General features: G+C 41.2%; 1 protein-coding gene across 1 annotated transcript in view; it reads left to right on the plus strand.

Moving 5' to 3' along the window:
- The first annotated feature begins 228 nt into the window (after positions 1-228).
- Positions 229-13,274, plus strand: part of TAFA3 (TAFA chemokine like family member 3) — a 108,774-nt gene continuing 95,728 nt past the window's right edge. Inside the window, exon 1 of the mRNA XM_007422687.3 lies at positions 229-493. The gene's annotated coding sequence lies outside the window, so the exon portion shown is untranslated. The remainder of the gene's footprint in view (positions 494-13,274) is intronic.

The following is a 13,274-nucleotide window of genomic DNA, read 5'->3' on the forward strand; positions in this document are numbered from 1 at the left end:
AAGACCTCGTTCTAACTTGCGCTTTGATCTCTCGACAGCAAAAAAAAAAAAAAACGTCGATAGTAGCGCGAACGCGGCTAAAATGGGACGAAGTCCTTTCCTCGGACTCTGGGGGTCGCTGCAGCCCTTCCTTGCGCGCCCTTCTCCCTCCCCAGCAGCCCCCAGAGGAGGCTGAAGCTCAGCTTGGCGGCGGGCAGCGCAAATGCTGTGCGGCGCCTCCTCCAAAAGCTGCGCGTCTGTGCCGAGCGGCGGAGTGGCAGAGCCGGGCAGCCCCGCCAGAGGGACGAAGCGAGGCGATGTCAGCCGGCTCCTGGCGCCAGAGCCGAAGGGGCCCGGGCACGTGGCTGCGCTGCTGAGTCCCAGCCGCGGCGGACGAATCCGGACGGACGGCCCGCCCGCCCGGGACGCAGCGCGCTGGGGAGAAGAAAATGGGGAGCGGCGACCCCCGCCGCGAGGACGCGCCGGCGGAGCGGCTGTGAAGGCGCGCCAAAAGGTAAGGGGCTGGGACGCGATGGGGCTGGAGTCGCGGGCACGAAGGCGCCGAGTCGGAGCTAGCAAAGTTTGCCCTTGGTCCCCGGCGCAAGTGTTGGGGCTTCTCGCGGACCTTCAGCCGCTCCCCTGGACTTGGGAATTCAGCCGGCTGCCCAGCCTGCCCTCCCCAGGAGGGTCTTCGTGATCCGAATTGCAGGAGCCTGTTGGAGCGGCGACGTTACTTGCTCGCTTTTTGGACCAGAGTGAACTAGTTGGTCACTTCGGGATTCGGTACCGGCGTCCGTTTTAGAAGCCGAGCTTCTATAGGGAAGCAAGGCAGCCTTGCATCCTGGCGCTCCCGTTAGAGTTCGAGGGAGTTCGGGTGTTGCGTTCGGCAGGGCAGGGCAGCGGCCAGATCTGCGTGGGAGTGACAGGCAAACTCCATTTTGGCTGCGACAACGGGTGTTCGTTGGGGTCCGAGGATGAGGGGGGGGGGCAGAGGGAGCTCGATAAAAATGGCGGAGGTGCAAAGTCAAAACAAACTCTCCCCTCCAACTAAATCTCTCCAGACACCTGTCAAAAAAGCAACCGCTCAGACAGCTATGGGTCTAGGGTGTTGTTTTTCCTCAGCTCTGATCTTCTCTCAGGAGTTAAAGAGAAGGATAAGAAGAATCAGAGGGCAGAGGACAGGCTCCATTAAGGGTGGGGGGCAGCCTTTGGGTCTCTTGGCTCCTTAGGAAAGGCAGTGCAGAACATTCCTGCCCTCCCTCAAGTGCCCAACGTGGATCGCTGGCAGCTCCCTTGAAGTCTGGCAGCAAGGCTGTGAGGTCTGTGTGGCCCTCACCCCTGGAATGCTAGCAGGGGTTCTTCCTAAAGGGCGGAGCAGGGCAGACAGAAGCCTTTCCAGTTGATGGATGCCAGGTCCAGCCCAGTGAACTGATACCACTTCAGTCATTTCCATACTAGTGACTTACAGTACCTTCTAGATTCATCCAGCCAACGCTGTGGCAAAATAACAGTGAGGAACAGGCTTTATATCACTTAAGTGATGGCTGGAGGATTCTGTGAAGATGCTTTAAGTTGCTAGTGGAGAAATGGCCTTAGAGTGTCATCCAGCCAGCACTGTACTGAGACAAGCTTTATCATCACTTGCTGATAGCTGAGTGATGCTGTAAAATGGAGTCAATCATAAGGATGGATATCACCTGAAAGTGTAGGGCAGTGCCTGTTAGGGGACCAATGGAAGAGACATTTATCCCTCTCTCTTTTGACCTAGGACTCTTGACACAATTTTTCAATGAGTGTTTATATATGCTTTGAATTAGCTCTGTTGCTCTTGCAGTGGGATCTTGTTACATCACAGGCACTGTAGCAGGAACTACGATGTCACAGCTTTGGGGGAGCAGGCAGTTGTTTTTGGAATGGTGGCTGCAGCGCAGTGGCATGAACTGTTCCCCTATATAAGGCCTGTCTTTTGTACTGATAGCTGCTTCTTTCCAGGTGAAGGTGCAGTCTAGCCTGCTTCTGCTAGTTAAGATGTGGAGACCTAGTTTCTTGTTGGATAAATCACCCAAAGGTCTGTTGTCTAAGCAAAACATGTGACATTTTGTAAATTATACCTCATTTTTATGTAGTTCTGTATTTACTGCTCTAGGAAGAGTTGATCCAACAACATCATGGACCATTAAGAGTTTCTCTGGGAGATCCCGTGAACCCTGTGGAAACCATTATAAGCTTTCTGAAGGATATAAGTAGAATGGCAATCATGAAGACATTGATTGATGTGCAAAAGGGATCTGAGTCCAGATTTGCATCCTAATACTATGATTGTTTACAATGGTTAGGCTTTAAAGAGCCAGAAGATTCTTTGTCACACCTCATAGCTTTCAGTGGAAGGTGCACTACTATGCATAATTCCATTGGATGGTCCCATGAAAGCAGTGCAGGGCACATACATTGTCACTGGAATGTGCATTTGGAATGGTCCAATTTTATTGCAAGGGACGATGGGCCCCAGTCATGCATGTCTAAAGGGCAAAATCTTTCAAAGCCAATCATTTCCATTTTCTTTTACTAGTCCTTTTAGCTGCAAGGAAATAGATGCTCTTGCAGTAAAAACCAAAAAATGACAGCTGGCAGATGAACTCTTGTGCTGACCAGTGTCTCCATGAGACTGCTGGCAATACAATTATTACCTTTTAGAATTTTCTTCTATCCTTGAAACTGCAAAGTTTCCCACTCTTTCTGTATCTAATTGGGTCAATGTACGAGAGAATCCCTGAGCTAGCAAAGTGACTCATACAAGACATAAAAGGGCTTGTCTGAAATTGGCATCATTCAGAATTAACAAAGGCAGCTAGATTGGTAAGGTAAGCACAGAATGATACTGGGTCTGTGCTGAATGGATACTGGATAGGCTTCTTGTGTGTGATTTGGAATTTTGCATCGGTCCTCCTGTGTAGAAATGGAAAGTGCTTTTATGCTTTAGTTTTCAGTTTGAAGTAGAGATTTTGATATTACATACTAGGGTAAATAATGCTGACCTTTTTTACTGAATAATTAATGCTGACTTTTTTTTTTCTTTTTAGCAAAGGGAGAACATCATGGAATGTTCACCACTTTTTGTTAGAGAAAATCTGACATCCAGGAATCTGCTTTAATTTGTATATATAATCATTTCCCAAAAATGGATGCATTATTAAATCAGATGAATGCAACTTCATGGCCAGGTTTTAAAGGAAATACTTCAGTGTTGGCTATTGTGATATAAAACCCTTAAGGTCATTGCTATATAACAAAGGTACCCATAGAAATATAAAGTAAAAGTAAATAATAGGCTTGATAATTTCTCCAAATCTAATGATTAATATTTTTAGGTTGACTTTTAGAGGGCAAGGTAAAGAACTAGAAAGCTCGATTTTTGTAGTACACAATGGAGATTTTAAATTGAAAACTAGTTTCTTTATCATAATGCTAATGCTGAAGGGCTTGTATCTTTCTCCCCACCATCTCTATTTTTACCACAGGAATAAGTTCCTTAAGACAGGGGATGATACGATTCTCTCCCCTCCCTCCCTCCCTCCCTCCCTCCCTCCCTCCCTCCCTCCCTCCCTCCCTCCCTCCCTCCCTCGAACCTCATGATTTAACAACTGGATTCCAATAAGGAATAGGTGTTTAGGGTCAAGCTGTACTCTTAGGATTAGAGAATAAAGCACTCCTGAACTCACATTAAGCCCAGGAATTTCTTTTCAGTACCAAAATTGAGCCTGTTGCTCTTTTTACCTGCTGAGCTACTTCTGGTTTTCCTCCAAACATTCTTTGATTCAGTGGCCTAATTTGGGGTTGGAAGAGCCTGGTTTATTTTTAAATATGCCTTTATTAAGTGACATCAAATTTATGTAACAGTTATTATGTGATGTAATATTTAAAGTTTTTTTTAAGAGTGAAAATTACAGTCTGGCAATTTTCCAGAAAGTTTTACCAGATTAATCGGAAGTGCTCTTTTTTGCTCCTTTCTTAACAGAAGGCTAATTCAAATGTTTACAAAGATGCCTCCTGGATCTTCTTAAGCAATTGAATAGTTCTGATGTAAGTTTCAGTAGAAGGCAGAACCTAGCTGAACTTGTCTGGGCTTAGAAGCCTCAGCAGAGTCAGCTCTGACCAGCATTTGGAGGACTACCAGGGAATACCAAGAAAGTATGCTAGATTGAGAAGTCAAAAAAACATCATGGACTAAGGCAGGGGGAAAGCACTCCTGCACAGTTGTCAAGATAAATTCATATTTTGTGTCCATGTGATCACCAGGAATCAAGTTTGACTCAAGGACATCTTTACCTTTTTAGATGCAGAGAAGCTGTGGGAATACCATTGAGTTTAAGCAAGTAGAGAACTTTGGATATGTGTCACTCGTGTCTACTTACTGCTACTTTGAATTAAGGATTCAAATTTGGCAATAGTTCTATTGGTCATATGATAGGTGATGAGTGTAGAAAACTGCATTTTAAATATAATGACGATTTTCCTGATGGACAGCTATGCAGTATTTACTTTGTCCCAAATAAGACATATATAATTGCTTTGAGGCAGTTTGCATGTGTGGGAAGATTACGGTATTTAGCGTGGTTTTAAAATTTAAGAAGGATGAAGTGGGAACATGACAAAGGTGCAGGTAATATTCATGCTGAGAACATGGATAAGGCATTTTTTTCCTCCATCTCTCATAGTAGAGAACCCAGGATGGTCCAGTGAAGCTGAATAGTGAGGTTCAGGACAGATGAAAGTAAGTAGGTCATAGTTAAACAGTGGAATTTGTTGTTATATGATGTAATGATGGAGATTATGATGGCTAATTTAAAAAGGGTTTTCCATCAACTAGTACACAACTAGTTCACAAATTCCTGAAGGATAAAAGTTATCAATATACGGTTTTAGTGGTTGTACATTACCTACATTATTGGAAGCAGTATGGCTCTGAGTACTAGTTGATGGGAAACCAAGCAAGATGGCATCCTGTTCTATCCTGCATGTCTTGCTCATGGCTTTCCATTCATATTTGGCTGGCCATCATGGAAAAGAAAATGCTGGACAAGATTGGCAAGGGAGAATGCTAATATTCCTAACAGACAGTTGTACTTTTTCTTTTTGGCTTCTCTTACATGGCTATGTCCTAGGTATAGGATTAAATAATCCTAAAAAAATTAACCTTATTGGCAAATGTAAATTTGACTTCAGGGGATTCTTATATGTCAGGAGGGTCTTGCATTTAAAAGAAAGAATTGATTTGAATTGATTCTCTTCATTGACGTTTGTGAATCATGCTTAATATTATTTCTCAGCCAATTATGTTAGGTACTGCTTATCAGTTGCAACCTTCTCTGTTATTTTAAGTAACCTCAGAAATGTCAGTATCATATCCATTTTTCCCCTTTCAAACGGATTTATTATTATCTAAAACTGGATTTTTGGGGGGGAGGGGAAGGAAAAATAAATGAGATACACTCTAAATTCAGCTTGTCCAGAACACAGCAGCCTAATTACTAGGGAAAACATGCTAGGATTGGATTTCATTATACTTTAGTTAAAATAAATAATAATAAAAATCATTTTATAGTTCTCAGAGTCTTTTATTCTATAAAGATTTTAGAGGATGATCAGGCTTATCATTTTATTGGCAATATTTTCCAGACTGGATTTAATTTTAGATTTTTTTTGTTACTTCTTAATTGTGTTCTTCATTTCTAGGTAAATATTTCATTTAAGCATTTTAGTAGAAAAAATATGTTTTAACTAAAATTAACAATTAAGAATTAATACTTCCAAGCTGCAGCATTTCATTTTACACATCTTGGGAAATGAGCAAGATTGCTATGATTGAAATTAAATCACAAATCTTCTGACTTTGTTTTGTTTATTGTAACTATCTGATAAAGCTACCTCTTTGGAAGACTTTTATCCTGTGTTTATGTCACTCTTTCCCTTTAAACTAGCATTCTTACATCAACTGAATTTCTCTCCCTCTCTCTTTCTTGTATGGGGTCAAGACCCACATTTCTTTTAAATTAAACCGTTTTGGACAATTGGTTGTAAAGAAGAAATATTTTTTCAAATTGATAGCCTTAAATAAGATAGAAAATTTGAAGTAAAAGCCCAGAAATTTGTTTTCAGCACTCAATTTCAACATGTAGTCATTATACATTTGGTGATACTTGTTTTGTAGGTTACTGAAGTTACTGGCTTTGCACGGAAGACCAAACTTACAAGGAAATGTATGAAGTGTTTCAGAGATCCAGATGTAACATAGAAGGACATAGTTCTATATTTAGCTTCATCATTCATATCTTTTTCTCATCAGTTTTGACAACTAGTTGTTGAAAAGTGCACTATTAGATGGAAATGCAAAAATAGGAAAATATGAGCACACTTGCTGAAGATACGACAAGAATTAGCCTCTTTTGATCAAACAATGATAAAACCAAATTTGCTGCATTTGTTAGGAAGGCATTTGTTAAAAATCACAGGAAGTGATTAATTTTAAACTCCCATCAGAGAGGTTTCTCTAAGTATTATAAATCTAATGCTGATCTCATGCCATGTGTGGAGTAGTGTTAAATCTCTTCTTCACATTTATATGCTCCTAATCCATTTACATAAATGCTCTTCCAGTTGTTCATCTTAAATCCATTTCTGCCAAATGTTCTTTACTGCTGCTTTAGAAATCCAGAAATATTGGGGAGAGAACCTGGACTGTGTAAACCATGAAACTGAAGAGAAGTCCAGTAATTTCTGTTGTAAACCCTGATGTTGAACTGGAAGAAAAATACCTGGATTACATCCAGCTGCAAATGAAATCATGCAGAATATTCAAGCTCTGTGATGGCCAAAATCATGGTGAATCTGATTTCTTTTTAAAACTCTATTTTACATATACAGGTAGTCCCCGGGTTAAGAACGCCTGGTTTAAGGACAACCCATAGTTAAGAACAGAGCCTATTGTAGCCAAATTCGAGTTAAATACACAATGGTTCGAGTTAATTACACAATACTCCTTATACAGTATTATGCAATAATACTGTTCTGGCTTACCTACAAATTCAATTTAAGGACAGACCTTGGGAATGGAACTAGTTCTTAAACTGGGGACTACCTGTATAAATAAAAATGACTTTTGATACGCATGGTTCCTTTCAGGATATTTGGTTATATATAGTACTTCCTTTCCTTCTTTTAGAGAGAATGGGGGTAATTGTCTTCTTAAAATTCCAGATTGAAAGCCATATAACTGAACTCAAGGAGAGAGCATATGCTATTTACTTTGGTTTACAAGCCACAGTGGCTTGTTTATACAACACACTGAGGCCAAATCTATAAAACCATGTTATGTAATATGTAAACCCATCTAATTACTAGTTTATTTCAGAATTTCCAGAGGATTCAGCTTCATGGTTAGTTAGGTAATGGATCAGATTGTGAAAATGCTCTGAAGTGAAAGGTGGCTGATTCATGTGGCCATTATGATAAGTACATGTGAGGCATAAATACGTGAGTGGGAGATGTGCAAGGACCCAGGTGTCCCCCTGTGCAGGCTATTTTGCACTCCCTGTGGTATTTCCTTGCATGGGAAAATTTTCCATCACATTGTGTGTCATTAATTTATGTGAAAAAACTGCTACTTGGTTCCACTTCAAACATCACTTTTCTCACAATACAAACTTTTACAGGCTAAGGTGTTTCTGTTTAGGAATCTCAGCCAGTCAACCAGACATGACCTCCTCCTGATACTCTGGAGGACTCTGTTCCAGTTCTCCCTCATGAACCTGATTTTGCTCTCTAACAGTCAGTCAGCATTCTATGGCTGCTGAGCTTGCTCGGTCCATTCTAGGCTGATTTCCCCCCCTTCCTGTTACAGGGTTTTGCCACTACATTTTTGAGCTGTGGCAGAAGTTTATTTTTATTTACTGCAATTTATATGCTGCTCAGTTTCCAAAACACTTCAAGCAGCTTACAAATAGCACAAAAATAGAGTGAAAATGATAATATAAATGTTCTAACACAAACCAAATTACTACTACTACTACTACTACTACTACTACTACTACTACTACTAATAGACAAAATCACCATCAGTCAATTGCAAAAGGCATCTTTACTTGGAACAGCTTATATCCTGTGACGATACCTTTAACACCATCAGACAACAACATCTGCCTATCCCAGGTTCTTGGGAAGGACTCAATAGGTGGATAAAAATGCCAAATCCAGTCTAAACATCTGGCTGACTGTGCGACCATCCATAATAATTCCTATTCATCATCACACCAAGGAAACCCAAAACAGTAATCATCTCCTGCTGGATAGGCACTTATCATACTACTAGTCTCCAAAGGCTTTCCAAAAGAGCTGGTCTTAGCAGGCTTCCTGAATGCCAGCAGGATTGGTGCTGATTTGACCTTGGGTGGAACACTGTTTCAAAGGAGAGGGACAGCAAAGGAACACACATGTGCCCATAGTCCCTGATGGTGGCAATCCTTCAAAGATGGGGCTTGAAAGATAGGTGGGCAGAAACTACCCAAAAAAGATAGTTCTGCAGATATCTAGATCCCAAGCTAACAGGGTTTTAAAAACAACCACCAGCACCTTGAATTACACCCAGAAGTCAGTTGACAACCTGTGGAGCTCTTCCAGTAGTGGTGATTGTTGTTGTTTAGTCGTTAAGTCGTGTCCGACTCTTCGTGACCCCATGAACCATATTGCGCCAGGCCTTCCTGTCCTTCACTGCCTCCCTGAGTTTGCTCAGTTTCATGCTCATTGCTTCAGTGATGCTATCTAACCATCTCATCCTCTGCCGTCCTCTTCTCCTTTTGCCTTCAATCTTTCCCAGCATCAGGGTCTTTTCCAAAGAGTCCTCTCTTCGCATTAGGTGACCAAAGTATCTGAGCTTGAGCTTCATTATCAATCCTTCCAATGAGCAGTCAGGGTTGATTTCCTTTAAGATTGACTGGTTTGACCTCCTAGCAGTCCAAGTAGTGGCGATACTTGAGCAAAATGAGAGACACCCCTAAAGACTCAATCCTCTGCATAGTGGACCGCTGTAGCTTCTGGGTAGTCTTCAAGGGCAGACCAAGGTACAGTGCATTGCTGTAGTCCAGAGAGATGACCATGACTCTAGGTAATTTAGGATGATAGAAAGGCCCATATTAGCATTTTGTATTGTAACAAAATAAACCCTCCACTTACTGCTAGGCCCACCAAGTAGAGTTGTATAAGGCCTGGCAGTAAGTGGAGAGTTTATTTTGTACAAACGCTTCTGGCGGTGGGGGTAGGGGTGGAAATAAAATAAGAAGCCTCTTTATTTCAGACCATGAAAACTTTCAAAACTGAAATCAACACATTCATACTGCAATTATTATTTCCTTAACTCCTTGTGATTAGCTTCTACTAAATTCCTGCAGCAAATCTGTTTCTTGCAGTTCAGTGCTGTGACTCTTAAAAAAAACAAAAAAGAATGCTGTGAAAATAAAACCAAAAGTTTAATGATGATTCACAATAGGAGTTGAGTAAACCAGAGATGCAACTGTGTGTGTGTGTACTGGCTTAAATAATTTCATTGCTTTGTTATGATTAGCCTTCATTACCATGAGGGCATAGGATATAGCTTCTCCTTTTATTTTGATAATGCAGTCTCATCAGTGCCTGACAGCAGTGCTACCAGTGCTCTTGCTCAGTTGTTGAGAGACAAACACACTGAGATCATAGAAAAAACAGTCAGTTGTAAAGCTGTAAAGGATAGTGAGGGCACAAAAAGCACCGTGCTTCTCTTTTTAGCATTCCATCAGAGCTTCTTTTGGTCCCTTAACTGGCACTGTCATGAACTGCATTGTCTTGTTCGCAGGCAGGACTCCATGCCTTGCTGACCTCATTTGCTGACTACATATAACATTTCAATAGTGCTCTTGCTGTCTTTATGCTCCAAGGTGGGAGGGAGGGAGGGAGGAAGGAAGGAAGGAAGGGGGCCTGTCATGTTTTGTCTTATTTTGTTTTTGCTTTGGGGAAGAGTTATAGAAAAGATAGAATTCCCCCAGAAGGAATCCAGAGGAGCCCATCTACATTAAGCTATGCAGTGTTTGGGATTTGAAGGGGAAAAGATGCTTTGGCCTGTGTTAGGTTGCAAAAGTACCTGTGTGCTACTCCTTAAACCAAATGCATCTTTTCCCAGAATTGCATGGCAGCCACATGATCCCTGGAGAAGGCATAGCTGCTTTAAAGAGTTGCAGATAGGTGCAATGTGAGTGGCTCCATGCACTTTCTGCTTTCAGTTGCTGAGTCCTACAGCATGTACAAGGGAAAGGAATGTTTCCCTTTTGTTCTCATTTCTTTGCGGGAAATGAAGTACAGAAAGCAAGGTTGTAATGTTGATATTATTGAGTGATCCAAGGCTAGATAGATTCATCTTTTTCTTTTTGGCCAGATGCATATATCACACTAAGCCATGGTTTCTTTAATCTTGGCTTACTGGATGTACACATCATAGTAAATAAACCATAAGCCATGTTTAATAAAGTACATCTGGATTAACACAACATGGTAAACCAAAGCCACACAAAGCACATTTCTGACTTAACAAAATGTTTGAACCAGACCTCAGTAACTTAGAAAGAGTTTGAGACCCATAGGTTCTGGTTTTAATGTGTTTTCTGATAGATGGACTTAGTAAGTTAGGTCCTCTATCCAGGTAAATGAATGTTGCTGTAACTGTAAAATAGCCTTCCCTCTTTTTGGCTGATGGGGTGCTGCAGTGTCTGGAATTCCTAGCTACCTAGAAGTTCTTGGAATACTAGTCCTAACGTTTCTCGAAGGCAGAAAGTTGGGGATTGTTGTTTTGAAGACATCTCAGCAGAAGTTATCAATACAAGCTGAATGAACCAATGCCATTAACAAGGATGTGTATGCAGAACAAGTGGTTCTGTTTCTTATCCCAGGCCCTTTAGGAGTTCTGAGCTGTCTTGTATTACAGTACTTATGAATCTGGTTCATACCAGGATGGGAACCTAATGAAAAGGATGGTAGAGCAGGGTATGAGATTCCCCGCCCCCCCCCCCCCCCGTTATTTCCAAGTTTCCAGAGCACATGGAGTTCAAAGAATGTTGTAGATAATCTGTTTTGACAGTGGAGCATCCATAGGATTACCTTTGGAAATGTAATTGTACAGAGTTACAAAAATATAAATGGGTAATCAGGCTATAATACGGACCTTTACCATATGGATATACTTCCCAGAAAAGGATTTTTTACTTAAATACCACTGTCTTGGTATTCATTGGATGGAGACAGTTAGAGAATGCTTTATTTGAAGACAGAGTTCGAAGAACTAAAGGCTAAAGATGTAGGAAAGAATCTCAACATAAGATATACAGCTGTTGCATGTGCTTAGAAGTCTTCTGTACCTCAGGAAATAACCATCCATTAATGAGGTCTACCCATAACTGATCAATCAGCTATATCACCATCAAAACTCAAAGAAGAGCTAAAAATCAGTATAGAGCACTCAGCTTAAGTAAGTGCTCTAGTCACATATGTAATGCATTTATAAATAAAAGTACACTGGCTGTATTCACAAGTACTACTAAGCCTGGTTTTTTTTCTTTCCAAAAAAGTTATAATGATTGGTAGATGATGATGATGATGGTTGGTCACACAGCCAGATGTTTAGACTGGATTTGGCATTTTTATCCACCTATCCAGTCCCTCCCAAGGACTTGGGATAGGCAGATACTGTTGTTTGATGGTGTTAAAGGTATAGTCGTAGGATGTAAGCTGTTCCAAGTAAAGCTGCCTTTTGCAATTGACTGATGGTGATTTTGTCAATGCCAATGGTGTTCAAGTGGTGCTCCAGATGTTTTGGGATTGCACCTCAGGCACCTATAACTATTGGTATTATGGCTGGTGTGGGTCTTCCGGGCTGTGTGGCCGTGTTCGTATGCCGGCCGTGAAAGCCTTCGACAATATATTGGTACTATCTTTGCTTTCTTTTGCCGTAGTCATTCTATTTGCAGGTCTTTATATTTTGTGATTTTCTCCAGTTCTTTCTCTTCTATGATGCTATCTCCAGGTATTGCAATGTCCACTATCCAGACTTTTTTGTCTTTCTTAGCAACAGTTGTTAAGTCTGGGGTGTTCTGTGGCAGGTGCTTGTCTGTTTGAATTCTAAAATCCCAGTGCACTTTAGCTTCTTCATTTTCTATTACTTTGTCTGTTTTGTGGTCCCACCAATTCTTGCTTGCAGGCAAATGGTATTTCTTGCAGATATTCCTGTGCACCATTGTTGGTACTGTGTCATGCCGTTGTTTGTAGTCAGTTTGTGTGATCTTCTTACAGCAGCTAACTAGGTGGCCCACTATTTCTTCAGCTTCTTTGCAGAGGCGGCATTTGCTGTCTGTTGTTGTCTTCTCAATTCTGGCTTTACATGCATTTGTTCTTAAGGCTTGGTCTTGTGCAGCCAGAATTAGCCCCTCTGTCTCTTTCTTCAACTTTCCTGCTCTTAGCCATTGCCAGGTCTTGTGGTTATCTGCTTTGCCTGCTAGTTTTTTTGTGTACTGGCCATGTAATATTTTGCCTTGCCATATCTCTTTTCTGCTCTTTATTTGGTCTTTCTTGTAGGCCAGTTTGGTCTCTTCGGTATTCAGTAAGCCTTCATGATGTACTAGCTTCAGTGCATCTTCTTCACTGTTCTTCAGATATTCTTCCAATGTCCTTTTTTCTTCTTCAGCTGTCTGGTGTACTTGTAACATTCCATGCCCACCTATGCTCCTTGGTAAGTAGAGTCTGTCAATGTTGCTGCTTGGATGAAGGGCATGATTCATTGTAATTATTTTTCTGGTCTTCCTATCCAGGGCTTTTAGTTTAGCTTGAGTCCAGTCCACTATATATGTAATGACTGGAATTGTGCAGGTGTTAATTGCCTTGATGGTATTTCCGCCGGTTAGTTTGGACTTTAAGATCTTCTTCACTCTTCTGATGTATTCACTACTAACCTTTTTCTTGACTTCACTGTGTCACTGATGTTGTCAGTCTGAAGGATGCTCAGGTATTTATAGTGATCTTCTTCAACCAGACTGTTGATGTTATTTCCATTGGGCATCTTGATTCATTCACTTTTCACTATTTTTCCCGTTGATGGTAAGGGTGGCACATTTGTCCAGTCCAAACTCCATTGCAATATCTTGGCTGTATATTTGTACAGTGTTGAGCAGCAATTCCATTTCAGATGATGTTTTTCCATACAGCTTCAGATAATTTTATATACATAT

The sequence above is a fragment of the Python bivittatus genome, unplaced genomic scaffold, assembly GCF_059951505.1.
Source record: "Python bivittatus isolate LINGU-HERP-01145 unplaced genomic scaffold, Pbiv_v1 ctg000700_np1212, whole genome shotgun sequence".
NCBI lineage: Eukaryota > Metazoa > Chordata > Lepidosauria > Squamata > Pythonidae > Python > Python bivittatus.